At 45.0% G+C, this 19,809-nt stretch overlaps 1 protein-coding gene across 2 annotated transcripts in view; it reads left to right on the plus strand.

Moving 5' to 3' along the window:
* The first annotated feature begins 409 nt into the window (after positions 1-409).
* The window catches only part of LPP (LIM domain containing preferred translocation partner in lipoma), a 722,568-nt gene continuing 703,168 nt past the window's right edge, over positions 410-19,809 (plus strand). Inside the window, exon 1 of one of the 2 annotated variants that reach the window (XM_032171893.2) lies at positions 410-517. The gene's annotated coding sequence lies outside the window, so the exon portion shown is untranslated. Of the gene's footprint in view, positions 518-731; positions 747-19,809 lie in introns of those variants that run through there. The other variant, XM_032171894.2, reaches the window with a different exon arrangement.

Below are 19,809 nucleotides of genomic sequence, written 5' to 3' on the forward strand. Positions count from 1 at the left end.
CCAGGAGCCCCCTGACGCGGCCGCTTCCTCCTACGTCTCCTTCCTCTTCCTCTAGCAGGGGCAAAGTCTCCACATCTCCCTCTTTCCCTTCCTCCTTTGCAAGCTCCCTGCATTCCCGCGTCTCCTCCTCTTCCTCCCAGGAAATGCAATGCCCTCAGTGCGCCCACCTTTTGGCAAAGCCACTGCCGGCTGCGGGTTTCCCCTCCCCCGCCAGGCGAGCTCTGCGCGGCGGCTCCGCGGGCACACGCCTTCCCATACCTTACATGGACAAATGCGTGCAGGCAAAGTCAGGAATTCAGGCCCCTGACGTCAGCCTCCAGCGCTCAGGGCACCGCACGGGAGACCAAGGGGAGGGGGTGGGGACGGTGGGGAGGAAGGAGGGGGAAAGGCACCAACCAGCAGCCGCTCCAGCCCTGCCGAAGTTTCACTTTTTGTCTGTGGGTTCGTTCCCGGGTCCCGCGCGAGCTTTCCCGGGATAAGTAGCTTTAGCGACCGGGGGACAGCCGGGCGCTGCAAGGTAAGGGCTGGCTGCACGGCCCGGGGCGCGGGGCGCGCGGCGCGGGGCGCTGGGCGCGGGCGGCGCGCTCGAGGAGGCCAGTGTGGGGCGCGGGGCCGGGCCCGTCCGGGGCTGGGGACAATGGGAGGGGGAGTGCCCGGGCACCTCCTCCTCTGCCTCTGCCTCCGCCTCCAGCCGCCGCCGCCGCCGCCACCGCCACCGCCGCTGCCCCGGCTGCCTCCTCCCTGAGGTATTGTTGCAAATCCTTCCTTCCCCTCACCCTCCGCCCGCCGGCGCCTCGGGAACCCCCAGCCCTCCCCCGGCGCAAGCGCCTCCGGGGTGGCAGGAGCGCGGGGCGCGCGCCCTGCTCTGGCCTGGCCCGCTGTGCGGAAGTGCCGGCCGCGGCCCAATCACGGGGTGCACGCCATGGGGGAGGGGGACCCAGAGTTTTTCCGAAAGCGTCGACCCCAGGCTAGGCGGGGTTGGAGGCTTGCGCGCCCCCTGCCCGGACTTTTCTGGGCGCCCAGGGGGCGGGGCCACGCCCATCCGCTTAGAGCTTTCGCGGAATCACGGTTGTCACAGCGGAAAGGGCCTAGACCCAGTCCTCCAAGTCCTCCCATTTTACAGTTGGGGCAGCTGAGGCCCAGAGAGAAGGAGGGTCGCCCGGAAGTTATTTACTAGAGGCCAAACCATAATTCAAATAGTTGGCTCCGGACTTCAGTTCCCTTTCTCTAAGCATTTCTCTAGCACCCTGTGTGTGGCAGACACTGTGCTTGGTGTCTTGGACGTTGCCCTCAAGGAACTCAGCTGAACCTAGGAGTCAAACCTGGCCTAAGGTAGAAAATGCTAAGTGCGGGAACAAAGGCATGGACAAAATTAAAGGAAGTTGCAGGCAAGGGGTTTGATTTTCTGGTCCCTGGGACGGCCTTTTGGAGAGTCCTGAACTGAATGGGGTTTTTGAAGGTTGAGGAGTTTCCTGAAGCCAGCTAGCGGCTTGGAGGAAGACATCTCTTCGAGGGAACCGTGGGCCAGAGAAGACTAAGTAGTGTGGGAAATGGAGATGAAAGTATAAATATTCTTTAGTTGGAGGCAAGGGGTTGGGGATGGGGGAGGTTGTGATACGAGATGAGCTAATCAGTGGAATTGTGCCTGGGTGCTTGGACAGGGCAGAGTCTTTGGAACCTCGGAGTCGTAGGAGAACTGAAAAATCTCTCTGGCTTCCCTTCTCTTAGAAGGGATCTACTGCTTTCCCTCCCCCAACACGAAAAAACTAGCGAGAACTCAGGGTCTTCTCTGGGGCTTTTGCTAGTACCAAACTCACTTAACTGTGTTTCCAGTCCCCTTTCTCTTTCCATTCCTTCCCCTTTTTCTAAATGTCTTGCCTCTCCTGTAAAATTCACTGTCACTAAGGTGTTAATGACTTAATGGCTTACCATTCCCTGCACACGTGCATTTTAAGAAAGCCTAAAGTGAAGGAAGGGAGAGTGTGGATAGGCACCTTTAGAAAGCATCTAGCTCCCTCTTCCATCCTCCCCCTTCCTCAACTGTTATAGATAGAAGAATAGGTAAAGGTCCACAAAGGTGGGTGCTAGACCTAGAGCCTGTGGTCAATAATGGTGGATAGTGGGGGACTAGGACACCCAATAGGGTTTTCTCCACTTCGTCACCAGTTTTTCTGCCTGCACAGCTCCTGCCAGCACCAGGGGGCAGTTAAAGGAAAAAGTGTGTGGGCCAGGCACGGTGGCTCACGCCTGTAATCCCAGCACTTTGGGAGGCCAAGGCGGGCGGATTGCCTGAGCTCAGGAGTTAGAAACCAGCCTGGGCAACATGGCAAAACCCTGTCTCTACTAAAAATACAAAAAATGAGCTGGGCGTGGTGGTGGGGGCGTGTAGTCCCAGCTACTCGGGAGGCTGAGGCAGGAGAATTGCTTGAACCCGGGAGGCGAAGGTTGCAGTGAGTTGAGATCACACCACTGCACTCTAGCCTGGGCGACAGAGGGAGACTCCCTCTCAGAAAAACAAAAAACAACAACAACAACAAACAAAGGAGAGTGTGTATTTTTGCATTTAATTTCTGCAGCGCAGCCCCCAACCCCAACACCCAAAACTTTATAGTCTAGAATGTAGGCTCCAGAGGGGATTACCTAATCTGAATGGTAGGGATAAAAGCCTGGGGCCTTAGGGTTAGGCAGTCCCCCCAGAGGCAGGCTCTCTGTAAGCAGCGTGGGTTTAGAGTTGGTTTTGAGTGTACGCAGAGGGAGGAGAAGCTGAGCTGATGAGCTGATTACTATGGCTGGGACTTGAGTAGGATCTTTCTTAGAGTGACACATTCTGGTGAAGACAGTTCCAGGAAATGATGGACGGGAGAGGAAACTTGGTTATAAAGGGCCTTAAAAATGCCAGGCTAAGGAGTTTGGATATATCTTAAAGTCATCATTTTAGGGTTTTGAGCAGGCTGAGACATGATTTAGAGGGGAGGTACTGGCGTTGGGAAGCCTCCTGCTGCCCAATTCCAATGAGAGAGGTAATAATTTGGCCTAAGAATATTATTGGCTGGGTGCGATGGCTCAAGCCTGTAATTCCAGCACTTTGGGAGGCTGGAGGCAGGTGGATCACCTGAGGTCAGGAGTTTAAGACCAGCCTGGCCAACCTTGTGAAACCCCGTCTCTACTAAAAATACAAAAATTAGCTGGGCGTGGTGGCATGTGCCTGTAGTACCAGCTGCTTGGGAGGCTGAGGCAGGAGAATCTCTTGAACCTGGGAGGAGGAGGTTGCAGTGAGCCAAGATTGCACCATTGCACTCCAGCCTGGGTGACAGAGTGAGACTCTATTTCCCCTGCCACGCCCCCCCCAAGAAAAATAATATTATCAATTGGTTCTTGTTCATTTACTTGACATAGGTTACTGAATACCTATTATGTGCCATTTACAAATATGAAAATTTTATAGCAGGTTCCTGTAGTTGATTGAGACAAATAAGTTGTGTCGAATCAATTCTAAAACACACTTTTTTCACATTTTAATATCACTGAAATGTGGTTGTCTTGTTACAATGTACCATAGTTGTGCAGTTGTTTTTCATCCTAAGTTGGTAATGGCACATCTTACAGTTGATGGCTTAAATTTGATAAAATTGTTAATCATGTCCTTTATGAATGCACAGTGCTTTGCGCTTTATAAAACACTTTCCAATCAGATATTCCATTTGAATCTCAAAAGTCCCCTGAGAATGAGGCCTACTGCTGCTCTCACCTTTATTTTAACCCTTGCCCAAGGTCATATAGCTAATTAGAGATGTGCTCAAAATTACAACCCAGAACTTTTGCTTCTTGGTGATGACATGTGACTTTACCCTGCTGTGGAGCCAGTCTGGGTTAATTGGGAATGGGGCAAGAGTTAGAGTGGATTTGATTTCAGAACTATGCTGAAGATGCTGGAATGATGGGGATTTTGTACATGGGCAGAGTGTAACTCATGAGAACTGTGTAGCCCCCTTAGTGCAGATATTTGCTGCATTAAACAGAAAAAAGACAGGGAGATAGAAAATGGCAGGTAGCATGGTAAATCCAGGGGTTGGAGCCTGCTTACGGTGAACCAGAAACTGGCTAGGCCCTGAGCGTACAAAGATGAGGTGTGCATGGTCCCTGCCTTTGAGGAGCACACAAGTGTCTGGTGTGTGTGAGGGGGAGGGAAAAAGGTGGAGTGGGGCATGTCCGTGTATTAAGTGCTTTTACAGGGTAAGTTTTGGCTGCTCTTCACCGAGAAGGCTCACCCTCAGGGAAGCCATTATAGAGAGGGGGGTGTCTGGGCTGAACCTCTAGGAATGAGTAGGAGTTGTCCAGATGGAAGAAGGACAGGTGAGAGAAGGACCTATTAGCAAGACAGTAGCAGATGCAGGAGCAGGGAGAAGCTGCTTTATTCTCCAGGCTGTGTTTTGAAAGGCCAGCCACAAAGAGGACCATGGAAAATGGAGAAAGAAGAGGGCCTTTACTTTTTTAAGAAGTAAGGTTTAAATTAATCTCGATAGGAGCCGTTAAGTGGTTCTGTAGAGATTCACAGGAGAATAAGGCTGGGCAGGGTCTCTAGAGTCATCTCTGTGGGAGCAGTTATTTGGATAGTAGTGCAGGAGGCACAGTACCACTTTTAGTCTGAGTGAACCTGGGACTTTGACCCTGGGCCGCAATTAGAGGCTCCAAGCTGAGTATGTTCATTGGTGGGTGAGACTTTTCCTGGAATCTGGCTTTGGAGGGCTGTGCTTTGCTAGAAGAAACTTAGTAGAGGTGAGGAATTGGGAGATATAATCATGTTGCTGCATGCAGGAAGCTAGTATCTGGGTGAAAATCTGTTGTCTTGAGGGAGCATATGAGGTGGAGAACCTGAGGGCAAGGGGAAGGGTGGAAGGATTTCAAGTGTGTTGTGGAAGTCTGCTGTGGGCTGCCTGGAGGCTTGGAGAAAAAGGCCGGTGCATTCTAAATGTTGGTCACATCAGTGAGATTGGTAGGTGGATAGGTAGCTGTAGGTAGCTGTAGGGATTAATGTTTGGAAGCAGGTAAACAACAGAGTTGAGGCTAGAAAATGTTTACTTTCCTATCATTCTTTTTTAATAGTAATATAATTTTGAAATATTTTCAAATGCTTACCACCTGTTATGTAATTATCATATTGATGCATTAAAGTAGGTTTTTTGATCACCAGTCTCATTTTGCAGATGAGAAAATGAATTTGGTGAAATAAGGTTATACAACTACCAGGAGACATTCAAACTTCTGCCTGATTTTATAGCCTCTTCACCACTCTTTTCCATGCCCACATGCATGAAAAGCTCAAATCGACATTGCTTGTCTGTGTTCTTCCCTGGAATTTAATTCAGCCCACATTCATGGGGCCCTAGTGGGGTCACAATTGAGGATTCACATGGACAAACGGGCTTCTCAGTCCCACACTGGTGCTGTTCTAGCCCCTTTTTCTCTCTTAAGATGCTATCTTGGGTGTCGTCTCTCCCCAAACCTAACTGGAAAGGACTAAGCCTCTCTAGCAAATCATCTGCCTCTTTCAACAGAGCTCCCCTCCCCAGTCCCTTGCTATGATAAGGATGTGATTTATCCTTGTAGAGAGGCCGTTAGGATAATAAAGTAACAGAGTGGGGAAGTGATAGTCTTGAACTCAGTCATTACCTTTGATCTTACGGCTCCTGTAACAGTGCTATATGTTGTCTGGTGCTGAATCATATAGCTTCTGCATTTTCTAGGAAAGCTTTCTGGCTGAGGGCTCTGAGGGAACACCTCCAATCCTTCCTATCACCTACCTGAGTCACGTGGGTCATCTACATTTTGGCCACTTACAGATAAAGGCATTAATAATCTGTTTATTGTGTTGTGAGAGGAGACAGACCCTAGGATGTTCAGTAGCTGTTTGGTGAATGAACAGTGTTTATGGACACGAATAAGCATGCATCACCACTTCATCTTACATATTTGTGTGTCTGCCTCCTCTCCACTTTAAAATAAGTTGCTTGAGGATTGCAGTGATGTCTGCTTGTTGATGGCTGTATTCCCAATGCCCAGAAGAGTGCCTGACACATGGTAGGCACTCCAGAAATACTTGCTTGATGAAGAGAGGGAGTAAAATAGTTCACTGCAGCCACAGGATAGCAATCATGGGGGAGCAGGACTGTTTTTACTGCCCCAGAACCTTGAGCTGGTTGTTGCTGGCCCAGGTGGCATTGGGCAGTCCTGCCAGCAGAGTGAAGATTGGGGGACTGGGAGTGTAGAGCTGAGGGTTGTGAGATTAACTATGCTAAGGTAATTGCAGTTGCAACTGCTCTTTCACTTTTCCCTCACACAGGTGGTCTTGAATATTCCTCTGTTTTCTTTTCTTTTGAGACGGAGTATTTTTTTGTTTGTTTGTTTGGTTTGTTTGTTTGTTTCGAGACGGAGTCACACTTTGTCACCCAGGCTGGAGTGCAGTGGCGCAATCTTGGCTTACTGCAACCTCCACGCCCTAGGTTCAAGTGATTCTCCTGCCTCAGCCTCCCAAGTAGCTGGGATCACAGGAGCCTGCCACTGCTCCCGACTAATTTTTGTATTTCTAATAGAGATGGAGTTTCACCATGTTGGCCAGGCTGGTCTTGAACTCCTGACCTCGTGATCCACCTGCCTTGGTCCCCCCAAAGTGCTGGGATTACAGGCATGAGCCACCATGCTCAGCCTTGAGATGGAGTTTTACTCTTGTTGCCCAGGCTGTAGTGCAATGGCACGATCTCAGCTCACTGCAACCTCCACCTCCCAGGGGTTCCAGCGATTCTCCTGCCTCAGCCTCTCAAGTAGCTGGGATTGCAGGTGTCTGCCGCCATGCCCAGGTAATTTTTGTATTTTCGTGGAGACGGTGTTTCACCATGTTGGCCAGGCTAGTCTCGAACTCCTGACCTCAGGTGATCCGCTGGCCTTGGCCTCCCAAAGTGCTGGGATTACAGGAGTGAACCACTGCGCCCAGCCCTCTGTTTTCTTAATCCATGCCTTTTCTTATGCTGTTTACTCTACCTGGAGTTTCCAGCCTCTCTGTCTCTGCCTGTTGTAAACCTGTGATTCTAGGCTCAATATCAAAATCCACCTTGTGCCATGAAGCAATTTCCAGACTCCTTAACCCTTCCAACCCACACATATCTGTGATCAGATACAACTCAATTTCATGTATTGAGTTCAGTACTTATGTACAAAGTGATTACTGTATGCCAGGCAGAAATGCTAGATACTGGTTACAAAGAAAACTGAGATAGGCTCTGCCTTCCAGAGTCTTCATTCTATCATAGGAAAGAAACTGAAAGAGAAGATGCTAAGGCTCTAATAAAGTAATGAGCAAAGGGCTAATGGGAACATGGAGAAAGGAGTGACCAGTCATCTAGAAGAACTGGTGAATGCCTATAGAAAAGAAGACATTTGTTTGGGTTTTGAGAAGTGAATAGGAGTTTACATGGTGGACAGGAGTGGAAGAGCTTTCTAGCCATAGGGACCTTGGTGTATGTGCACAGGCCTGAGGCCTGAAAGTGTTTGAGGAATATAAATGTGTGTTTGGAGATCACTGTGAGAGATAGGGCTGGCTAGGGAGGGTTAGTTGATAAAGGGCTGATGAGCCAAGCTAAAGATGATGGCAGAGGTGGGAGGGAGCAGGAAGGCTTTTATTAGTATTTTTTTTGAGCAAAGGAGGGCCTTGTTGGATCTGTATTTCAGAGAGCTCTGGTGGCAGACTGAGGGCAGGTTAAGACCAGAGGCAGAGTCCCAGCTTAGAAGGCTGCTGAAGTGTTCCAGGACAGGAGAAATGGGCCTGTATCAGGTCAGCAGAGTAGGGAGGGAAAAATGGATTCCAGAAACTGTTTGCTGCTAGAATAATACAGGTAGCTTAATTCCTACTTTTGTCCTTCTAATTGTTTGACAGCTTATCAGTCTTGGCTGGGGAAAATAATTTTTTTAATGTACACCAAAGTTTGTAGTCAACAGGAGAAGGAGCAAGCTGCCAGCCAAGCATGGACTGGGGCCTTCTTGGCCAGAGTGAGCTGATCCCTTGTTATACAGATGAGGAAACTTAGGCCCCAGAAAAGGGACAGACTTGCTCAATCACACCCTTGTCAGCTGAGGTGAAGTTGGGTCACAGCCTTTAATCCTAGGCCAGCCCTGTTTCCAGGTATTTTTCATTCTCGATTTCTGCTGTACCTCACACATTCCTTCCCCACTCCACCCTCCACTAGGAGTTTCTCTGCTTTGGAGAATTTTAGGAGAGGATGTAACTTGTAGATTATCGTGTCTTAGGCTTGAAACTTGTGCTTCCTACTTAGAAAGCAATCAGATTAAGATGGTTCAGTTTGAGTGTGTGTGGTCTGGGGATTTATTTATGTTACTGCCATGGATGGCTGCCACTGATGCTTGTTTGTGAGAACAAGCTATGCCTCCATGCTAACATCAAGGTTCCTTGCTTTTGACAGCTCCCTGTCCCTGCTCTCTACCGTTCTCCATTAATATTTACTTACTTGTGCTTGCCTAAAGGTTTTTAGGCAATAGTTTTAGATCCATTACAAGGTAGATCCTCTTGTGTTTGCCTCCCCTATTGAGCCTGCCCATCACAATGTATCTCACAGAAACCATGAGTATTTCATAGCCTTCATAGCACTTTTAATGTAGCAAATGCATTTTATAATCATTTTTATTACTTTGTTCCCAATTATAATGCAAGAGACAAGTTGGCTAGATCAGTCTTATCTTGTAGATATTGGTCAAGAGTTCAAGGGTTATAAAACTTTCCTAACTGGGGTGCAGGGCCTTAAGTGGCAGAGTGAGAATCAAACCCCCCCTCTCCAAAACTCCTGTCTTGTTCCTTCACTTTTGCAAATGAGCATAGTTGATGTGAACATCCCTGCAAGCCCTTTACACAGGTGAGAAGTATTATTATTATTTCACTAGTACCAATTAGTGGCATTGGCTGACTATATTCGAGGCTTTGGAAGGCAAGACTAAAAATCAGATTTGGGACCGGGGAGTTCAAAGATCTGGGCTTCACCATACTGGATCATTTTGGCAATACTGGTGATTTTTGGTGTAGGGAAAACGAAGACCTGTGTTTGGGCTAACCACAAGCCCTGTGATCTTGAACAAGTTCTGGAACATCCCTGAGCCTAAATTACCTTTCAATGGAGATCCTGTGATATATCACAATGCATTTGTGAGAATCAGGGGCATTTCTGTGACGGCGCTTTGTCAACGGTAATGCAGTCTGTACATGTGTCCGATTCTGGATGCCCAGCGGGGCATCTGGCACACAGTGATGACACCTTACTCTGCTTGTGGGGCTCAAGGGATTTAGACCCAGACAACTCCTAGTTCAAGTCCTCGCTGTGCTGTTTAATACAGGGTGCGCTCTGGGTGGTCACAGGCACTATTTGGTTTCTCCATGTATTCATTTTTAGGTCTCTTATTAATGAGGTCACCACGGTTGAGTGTAGTGTGCCCCCAAAAGTGGGATGAGTGCCACAGAGATTCACGGGCATTTCCAGGTTGTGCACTGATTTGTCACCAGTGGATGGCTGTGCAATGTCCCTTCTTCCACTGCCACCATTCCACCTTCTCTTGGGTTTTGTTTGCGCTGTTTGTATCTGTTACCCATAGAGGGTCTGCTTCTACTGTTGTAATTGCTTGTGTTGTGACTTTGCATCATAGCTGGAGATCCCTCTGTAGTTCAAATGGAAAGCTGGTGTTGAAGGTGAAACCAGGTCTTCTTCAGAAACTTGTGTGGGAACCTTTCATGGGCTAGATGAGCATGAGGATCAGGACAGGTCAGGCTCACTGACCTTAAAGGAGGATGCTTTGACCTGCCTCCAGCATGCACCCTTCCTGCTAAAGCCATTGTTAGTGTCCCTTAATTACTCAGGCCACCACCCAGCAGCACAACTGTCAACTTGCAGAGGACTTCAGTGGTATCAATAGTGTTCCTTTTTACTCTCATAGGTGTCCTGATTTGGAGGATACATTATATGGTCACCCTACTTATAGGTGAATATTGAGTGAGGTAGTGTAAATAATGTGCATAAGGCCAGGCATAAGGCAAGGACTCAACAAACATCCACTGTTTTTGTTAGAGGAGGTGCTAGGTGCCCAAGAAATGTCTGCTGAGTGGCCAGGTGTGGTGGCTCATGCCTGTAGTCCCATCACTTTGGTAGACTGAGGTGGGTGGATCACGTGAGTTCAGGAGTTTGAGACCAGCCTGGCCAACATGATTTAACCTCGTCTCTACTAAATATACAAAAAAAATAAATCAGCTGGGTGTGGTGGTGGGTGCCTGTAATCCCAGCTACTCGGGAGGCTGAGGCAGGAGAACTGCATGAACCCAGGAGGCAGAGGTTGTAGTGAGCCAGGATGGCACCACTGCACTCCAGCCTGGGCAACAGAGCAAGACTCTGTCTCAAAAAAAAAAAAAAAGTCTGCTGAATAGACTACATTTATAGAAGTGGAATTTAAGTCTGTTTGAAGGGTATGTCAAGATCGTAAGCACTTACTATTTATGAGGGTTGATAAAATCATGTTAATGTATATCTATAATATAAGAGAGTGCCGTGGGAGAGGCACGTGTGAAGGACTGATGGACTTGTGAATTGCTGGAGCTTGTTGGAAGTGCTGAGCCTTCAGTTGGACGTTGAAGGATGGGAAGGCTTAGACCAGGATGCAGCAGGCAGCTGAACTGCTCTGGCTACTGAGAGTTAAGAAATAAGATTGGTTCTCTGTTCATGTGTGTACTTTAGCTGGGTCCCTGAATCTATTATTTTCCATTCAGTGGCCCATCTTGATAATGATCTCTAGCTGTAACCGTGGAAGCCTAATGCTCTACTAAACTCTGTGCCAAGAGTTCACAGTGGAAATTCATTTCCATTATGCAGAGTCATCTGCACTTGTACTTCCTAGTGAATTTCCACTGAAGATAGTTCTTGTTTAGTTCAAGGAAGAAAATAACTTGGTTGGCACCTGGAGCTTCTGTCTTATTTGGTATGAAAACGAGTCATTTTCAGGAAGAGCAATAAAGAGTTGCCACCCACAGGGCTGGGTGTGCCCTGACTCATGGGAAAGGCAAACTCTGCCATGGCCAGGCAGGTAAGTGACACCTTTGCTTAGAATGAGGTGAAAGATAGGTCAGTGTTCCAGTAGGTGGTCATTGCCGCCCTGGAAGTCTCTCTTCTTGGTCATAGTTTAATAGCTTTACCTGGAGAATATCTAGGGTTCCAGTAGTGACAGCTGGACAGGACCCTAAAGATAACATTCTTTCCATAAATTTGACACATTTGTGTATTCATTTGACATCATGTGTCAGGTGCATCTGTGAAAGAATTAGTGATATGTTACTCTGGGTTTTGACAATGGAAACATGAATGCAGTGTGGTCTCTGCTTCCAGGAGGTCATATAAATAATCAAGACAGTATGTAGAAGTATATGCAAAAAATATCTGAAGGGGCTAGGTGCAGTAGCTTACATTCTAATCCTGGTACTTTGGGAGGCCGAGGTAGGAGGATCACTTGAGGCCCAGAGTTCAAGACCATCCTAGGTAATATAGCAAGATCCTATCTTTAAAAAAATAAAAATAAAAAAATTAGCCAGTGTGGTAGTGCATGCCTATAGTCCTAGCTGCTCAGGAGGCTGAGGTGGGAGGATCCCTTGAGCTCCAGAGTTTGAAGCTGCAGTGAGCTATGATCATACCACTGCATTCTAGCTGGGGTTACAGAGTGAGACTCTGTCAGAAAAAAAAAAAAAAAAAGTCTGATGGCTCTAATTGGATGGTAACTCCCTAGGGACCTGGGGAAACTCAGATAAAGAGATTGTCATTTGATTGGGCATTGAAGGGTAAGTGGGAATTTTGGGAATTTGTTTGGTGGGGTAGAGGATATTTAAGTGGGAGAAATAACATGGATAGAGACATGGAGGTGAGAAAGTGCATGGTGCCTTGAAAAATCAGAGTCATGAAGGTGGACTGCATAGTAGAGAGGCTATGGAGATGGGTTAGGTTCTACATTGAGAGAAACCTTGATTGCTGTACTGAGAAGTTGAGACTGCATTCTGAAAGGAGCATCAAGTACATCAATGAGATGACTGGATCTGTGCCTTAAGAAAATAATCAGCTATAGTGTGCTAGATGGATTGAAGGCGAGGGTGCTAGAGACGGCAGGAGCCGTCTGAGCTGCTACAACAGCCCAGGCAAATGATAAAGCAAAACTGAATTAGGGTTGAGGCAGTCGATGTGAGAGATGACTCACAGATAGAATAGAAGTCACACAGTCTTCTCATTTTGCATAAGGGGAGACTCAGCCCCTAAGAAAATGACACGTGCAAAGTTCACAGCCCTGGTCCCAGCATAACACTGAGGTATTCTCATCCTCTGCCCAGTGTCTTAGACGGGTGACATACGGCTTTTGAGAGAACTGCTTGTCAAGGAAGATCTCCACCCTTTTTTATCTTGTAAGGATTCCATGACATCTCTTAATTCTGAATGAGATGAGATGGCTCTCTCTGGAGTTACTGAATCTCTAATTGCTGGAGATATTCAAGCAGTGACTGACTGGACTGTTACCGTGAAAGTTCAGGCATTGGTTGAAAACTCCTCTACGAGGTCTTTAAGACCTATCAACCCTGATTTTTTTTTTCTTCTTTCTTCTTCTTCTTTCTTTCTTTTTTTTTTTTTTTTAATTTAATTCCTGGGAAAACAGACTTATAACAATCTTATCTGGGAATGCTTTATCCATTTGGCTCCTCAGGATTATTTTAGACAAAAGGCAGAGAGAGTTAAAAATGGATGATTGAGCTCTAAGAATGGTGGCCTGTAGTTCATTCAGAGTAGTGATGGAACAACCATTCTGTTGCCAATAAATTAATGCTCACTCATCTGGGAGATGTTGGTAGGCTGGCCCAGCTTGCAGGATCCTGGTCAAAATGGAATCCATTCACATAGCATAATACTTATCTTGCTGTTGCCATTTCTTATAGGGCTTTATGGATAACCATGTGTTTTCCCACAAATTACAGGTAAATCATACCAGTAGTCCTGTGGATGGTTATTATTATTGTCCAAGTTTAATCAGAAGCTTGAGCCTGGGAAAGGTTAAATGATTTGCCCAGGACCCAAGCAAGTTAAACATTGAACCAGGACTTAAGTTTTCTATTATTGCAATGCCAAATTCTTCCTGTTCCCTGCCTGTGCAGATCTCTGAGTCAGGCTCTAGCTTTTGTTCATATTCATATCCACAGCATCTGCTGCAAATCCTGGAATGTTATAAATAATTTAATAAGTGTTTATTGAATGAACATATGAATGAATGAATAAATGAATGAATAATATATATGAAGTAATACATGATGACTTGAGTTTTAAGAATAGCTTAAGAAATAAAAAAAAAAAACACCACCACCTAATTGAGTACCTTCTTGGCACTTTGACTTTTGCTTATAGTGGTTACAATTTTTGTGCCTTGCATTATGTGGTTATTGCTGAGGGATGTAGTAGAAACTACATGGATGGTTTGGAGAGTTAGAAGGTTTGGATTTAAATTATAGCTCTGCTAATTGTTAGCCATATAATCGTGTACTGGTTACTTAGCCTCTCTGAACCTCCAATTCCTCATCTGTAAAAGAGTGCAATAGTATCTTTTACATAACATGATTGTAGAAGGAATTCTATTGTCAGTGTAGTAAAGCCTCAAAGCCTGCCATGTTGGCTGGGCGCGGTGGCTCATGCCTGTAATCCCAGCACTTTGGGAGACCGAGGTGGGCAGATCACCTGAGGTCAGGAGCTCGATACCAACCTGGCCAACAAAGCAAAATGCTGTCTCTACTAAAAATACAAAAATTAGCTGGGCATGGTGGCACGTGCCTTTAGTCCCAGCTACTTGGGGAGCTGAGGCAGTAGAATTGCTTGAACCCAGGAGGCAGAGGTTTCAGTGAGCTGAGATTGTGTCACCACTGTACTCTAGCCTGGGCAACGGAGCGAGACTCCACCACCACAAAAAAAAAAAAAAAAAAAGGCCTGCCATGCAGTGCCACTGAAAAATGTTATCTTTGTTTTTTTTTTTGTTTGTTTTTTTAGGATTCTCTGTCAACCCATTAGCTAATAAGGCACTCACTGTCTTTTTCCTTTTATTTCTCCAAATTATGACCTATGGTAGACCCAGTGTTTGCTGACTGGCTAAATAAGTTTTAAGTTCTTTCAGAGAAGAATTACAGCACAAAAGTCCCAACTATTTCTATGACTTTTCAGATCAGTTGCCAGTCAGCCTCCAGAAAGACTACTGACTTGCACAGTCATTAGCAATTTGTGAATCTACTTGTTTCTCTGTGCACTTACCTGGATTTAATTCCGTAACTTGCATTTGTCTTTGCTAAATTAATGTGTAAGAAATATCTTATTATTGTTTTAATTTGCATTTCTTTAATTACTAAAATAATTTCCCAAGTAGTGGTTTATTGTTTATGTTTCTCTTTATATGGATTGTCAAATGACAATATTAAAAAATAGTCTGGGCTGAAGACTCTTGATATAAAAGGGCTAAAAATGTTTAATGTTTTGAGTTGCTTAAATTTATTTATTTGTGCATTCATTCATTCTCTCAGTCTTTATTGAGCTACCTACTCTGTGCCAGGTACGTGCTGCACATACTATGAAGAAAAAAATAAATGAATAAAGACAGTGACTTCCAACCTCTTCATTTAACATGTGTGATAGTTGAGGTCTAGAAAAGTGAGGTTAATTACCTAGGGCCATACAGCTTGTTCAGTAGCAGAGCCAACCATTTATTTGAACAGTAATGATTTTAAATGTTTTGTGTCCGTAGCCTTTCAAACCATGGCGACATCCTGGAAATTTCAGTATTGTGATGTTAAAGAACATCTCTAAACTGTCTACATTGAAGAATCAGAGTCCTGCTTTTTGGTTTAGAACATATGTCACCTGGTTCTTCAGTTATAAATATAATTCCTTCCTAGACCTCTCTAATGCTTAAGTCTAAATTCATTCTTAAATGAATAAACTTAAAATAGGATCAGGAAATAAAACCCAAGCCAAGCATTTCGGACCAACTGTGAACCTCTTTTGACATGTTTTTGGTAAATGAGAAGAACTGATGACATATTTCCCTATCAAATAAAATAGACAATTTAGATTTAATAAGGCAGTTATCGTCAGGTAATAAAAATTCAACTAACTTGCCATAACTATCTTGTTTAAAGTCAATTAAGGGCCTCATATTTCTTACTTGCTGGGTAAAATTTAATAGAACTTCAGTTAAGCATTTATTGCTTATTTAATTCAAAATTAAGTTAATCACCACAGTTGGTAACAACCACTGAGTATTTAATTAACATTCAGCAAACTATCTTATTAAGTCTAAATTAGATACAGACAAGTCTTGTTTGTCCCCATCAGTGTGCAAACACCACCTCCCCCACCTCCCATCTCAAGAGGCCTTTGGTTTTCCTACAGTTTTCCTTTTTTGATTCATCATTTTTATTTTCTTCTAGTTAAGACTTCACTTGGGTGAAAGAGGAGAAGAGGCAGCAGTCCATCATGTTATAGAAACTTTGGGCTCGTAGTATAACTGAGAAACTTTTTCAATCTTTTCTTTTTCTTCAATCCCATTCTATTACATTTCACTTTTCAAAAGGTATTGAGCACATTCTCTGTGTGAGGCTTCTTTTAAACCCTAAGGAAGCTATAAAAGAGGTCATTCTGACATATTTGGTTTTATTTTCTCATCGTAGAAATGAGAGGGTTGGGTTTAGTTTATCCATGTAACACATATTATTGGCTTGCAGTGTGTAAGGCACTAAGCTGAGTGTTTGGATACACCTTGCTTCAGACGAGGCCCCTGCTCTTAAGGAGGACACAGTCCAGTGTGAAAGCTGCAAAGTTCTGCTATAGGAGCACGAAGCTCCTTTAGAATGCTGTGATTCTGTAAGACAGTATTTCCCAAAGTGTTAAGGCTGTTCGATTAAGAAAAGGGTCCTGTAGCCAAGTAAGATGGGAAAAGTCCAAGTTAAACAAAATTAAGGAAATTTCAGTATTGTGTATCTTTACCATGGGATTTTCTGAGTCTTTAATAAACGAATGCACATTCTGACCTCCCAGAAGGTTTGTTTCCCAAAGTTATTTGATCATAGAACCCCTGCACCCCCCTACTACCCTTTTTACTGGAGCATTTCTTGGGTTCAGTGATGTAATATGCTTTGGGGAAAGCTGCTGTGGGCTGTGACCCTGGACCCTGGCCACCAGCCTCCCACAGCCCGGTACTCAGACATTCACCCTAGTAACTATGATACAGGGTCAGAATTCTACTTTGTCTGAAAGTTGTGCACATAAAGTGGGTGATTTTAGACATAGAGTCTTTTAACTGGAGTGGAGGGTATGTAACCAGGACAGCCTTTCCTCATGGAGGAGCACTGGGTCTAGTGGGAGATAGACTGTGTAGGCAGAGAGGCCTGGAGGGTTGCCAGAGAGTCACTGGGAACAGAATAACAGTGAAATTCTGACATGGCCGATTTGGTGGAGACTCCCTAACACATTGATATAACGTAGACCAATTTTCATTATAGCCTGAATATGGAGAGGTAAGAGGCAATGAATTTTTTGGCTCGGAACTTTCTGCTTTTGGCTTTGTTCCAACTGCGTGACTGCCAATCTGCAGAAGTGATTGTTGATTCACGTCTGTAAGACATTCTCATTCTCATGCTTTGTTTGGGGCAGATCCTCTGCCTTGTGAATCACTCTTATAAGAGGGAGTCTCAGTTTCTTTCTTTCTTTTTTTTTTTTTTGAGACGGAGTCTCGCTCTGTTGCCCAGGCTGGAGTGCAGTGGTGTGATCTTGGCTGACTGCAACCTCTGCCTCCCAGGTTCAAGCAATTCTACTGCCTCCGCCTCCTGAGTAGCTGGGCTTACAGGTGTGCCCCACCATGCCTGGCTAACTTTTTTGTATTTTTAGTAGAGAAGGGGTTTCACCACATTGGCCAGGCTGGTCTCGAACTTCCAATCTTGTGATCTGCTCGCCTCGGTCTCCCAAAGTGCTGGGATTACAGATGTGAGCCACCGTGCCCAGCCGAGGGAGTCTCAGCTTCTTCATGAACAGTATCATTCTAGCCAGCCTAGTTTCCGTTTACCTTGTCATCTACCACTTCCTCCACCTTACCTTCCCCCCAGCTTCTCTTATTCTGGTGAATCACCTGTGTCTTCATTTTTCATTCTTATTCATCTGAATCATCTTTTTCATCTAACGCAAGGTACCCTTTTATATCTTCCTGGAAAGACATCTACTTCATTTAAAATAATGCTACCAATTTCCTCCCCTCTGGTAGTAACCAGCAGATGGAACGTGCTAGATGAGGTGGAGGATAATCTACAAATCTGGTCTGCCATATCATGGGAGATTTCACATAACAGTGAATTGTTTCAGAGCCTCTCAGCAATACCTGCCTTGTTTTTCATATCTGTATCGAAAAGAACACCGGCAAAGAAATGGAAAGACCTGGGTTGTATTTCTCGTTCCATTTTGGGCTTGAATTTTTCTGAGTCTGAGTCTCAGTTTATCTGTGTATGAAATGTTAGGGTTACGCTATGTGTACTCTCAGGGCCTTTTAACTAGAAAATGTTGAATTTTAATGTTTACTAAGTCAACGCAAGCTGCAGTCAACCTGGATTGCTTGATCCTACATGTATTTTTGAGCTTGGCAATATACAGAAATACCTGCAGTGAGCATAGTTCATGCCCACACACAGTAGGCCTTCTATGAATATTGGTTCTCTTCCATCCTGACTGCTTCTGGATTCATTTTCTGTTTATTGCCTGTTGCTTTTTAGTCACCCGAGCTTATCTCTTTCTTGTCTACACCCTCAATGCTGTAAATCTTCCTTTCTCATTCTCCATCTGGATAGCTTCCTCTCTCTTCACCTTTTTCCCTTCTGGCTATGCCTATGGATGCTGTCCACTCTGAAACCTCCCAAAGACAAGTGATTGCAATGGAGGCGCAGATTGCGGGGTGGTGGTCCTGGCCAGCTACAAATCTTTCCAAGAGACTAGCACCATTTCTTTATGGAATCATATTGTTGTTCCATGAGTGAGACCAAGTCTTATCCTCGAGGATCCCATAATGGAGGTGAGATGCTTTCTTTTTGACACTTAGTGGAAACAACAGTCCATGAGGTATATTATAAATTGGAAAGGAGGGGGTTTTGCTTTCTAGGATTGGGCAATGCACTACTAGGTTCTCAGCGTGGATTCTTGAGTATCTAGGAAAACCAGTCGTGTGGAAAGCTTAAGCTTATTTTGCAGGCCTTGAAAAGACAGGCTGCATGTTTCATTTCACTCTCTACCCGAACTGACACTTCAGGGATGAAAATGTCAGCAGCCAGCCAGCAAGTGGCCGACTAGAGGGCATGTTGTGGGCTGGTGGTGCAACTCTTCAAGGATGATATGCCAGAGAGGGCAGAGCACAGTTAGGACAAGGCCAAGGATGTCGTTCCGATGTGGAGAGGCCATTGGTAACCTCGGCGAGGTTTGGTTCTTCTCCAGTAGAGATTTTAAGACACTAAGAAGTCACCTTGAGAGTCCTTTTTGCTTCCTCTTCTTTTGTATTAAACAAACTACTCACCTCTCAGTCTTTGCCTTTAGTCCTTTGGCTATTCCTAGTTAAGCCCAATTCCAGAAGCATTTGGAAAGCTCTGCTCTAAGTATGTAGTGCTTAAGGGCCAGAGCTCTGGAGCTACACTGCCTGGATTTGCATTCTGGCCCTGCCAAAAATACCTCAACTTGTTGCTCTGTATTTTTAGGCCTCTGTTGCCTCATCCATAAAATAATAATAAGAAAATTACATATCTCGTTGTGAGGATTAAATGAATTAATACATATAAAGCCCTTAGAACAGAGCCTGACACATGATAAGTGCCTATTAAATATTAGCCACTGTTATGTGTTACCCTTATTAAGTCACAAAATGGCGATTTGGAAAAGAGAATAGAGATTATCTAAATGATTGTGTTTTTTTTTTGTTATTGTTGTCTTTTTAAATAAACTTTTAATTTTGGAGTAATTTTAGGTTGATAGAAAAGTAAAAATTGTACAGAGAATTTCCATATACTACTCACCCACTTGTCCTCATTTTTGATGTCTTACATTACTATGGAACTTTTGTCAAAACTGAGAAACTGATGTTGGTACATTACTGTGAACTAAATTCCAAACTATTTAGATTTCACCAGCTTTTCCATTAACTTCCTCTTTCTGTTCCAAGATCTAGTCCAGGATACCTAGTTTAGGATTGTTTTAAAACTTTCATCTTCTTTAATATTTATTTACTTATTTTTTTGAGACAAGGTCTTGCTCTGTGCCCTAGGCTGGGGTCCCCCACTGGTGTGGTCGTAGCTCACTGCAGCTTTGACCTTCTGGGTTCAAGCAGTCATTCCACCTCAGCCTCCGGGGTAGCTGGGACAACAGGTGCATGCCACCACACCCAGCTAAATTTTTGTATTTTTGTAGAGACAGGGTCTTGCTGTGTTGCCCAGGCTGGTTTCAAACCCCTGGGCTCAAGCCATCCTCCTGCCTCAGCCTTTCAAACTGCTGGGATTACAGGTGTAAGCCACCATGCCTGGTCCATATTCCTTAATATTTGGAGAAGGATTCCTTATAGAAAAGCCTATTACAGGCGAGGCGCAGTGGTTTATGCCTGTAATCCCAGCACTTTGGGAGGCCGAGGCAGGTAGATCACCTGAGGTCAGGAGTTTGAGACCAGCCTGGCTAACATGGAGAAACC

The sequence above is a fragment of the Hylobates moloch genome, unplaced genomic scaffold (genome assembly GCF_009828535.3).
Source record: "Hylobates moloch isolate HMO894 unplaced genomic scaffold, HMol_V3 SCAFFOLD_13, whole genome shotgun sequence".
In the NCBI taxonomy this organism is placed as follows: domain Eukaryota; kingdom Metazoa; phylum Chordata; class Mammalia; order Primates; family Hylobatidae; genus Hylobates; species Hylobates moloch.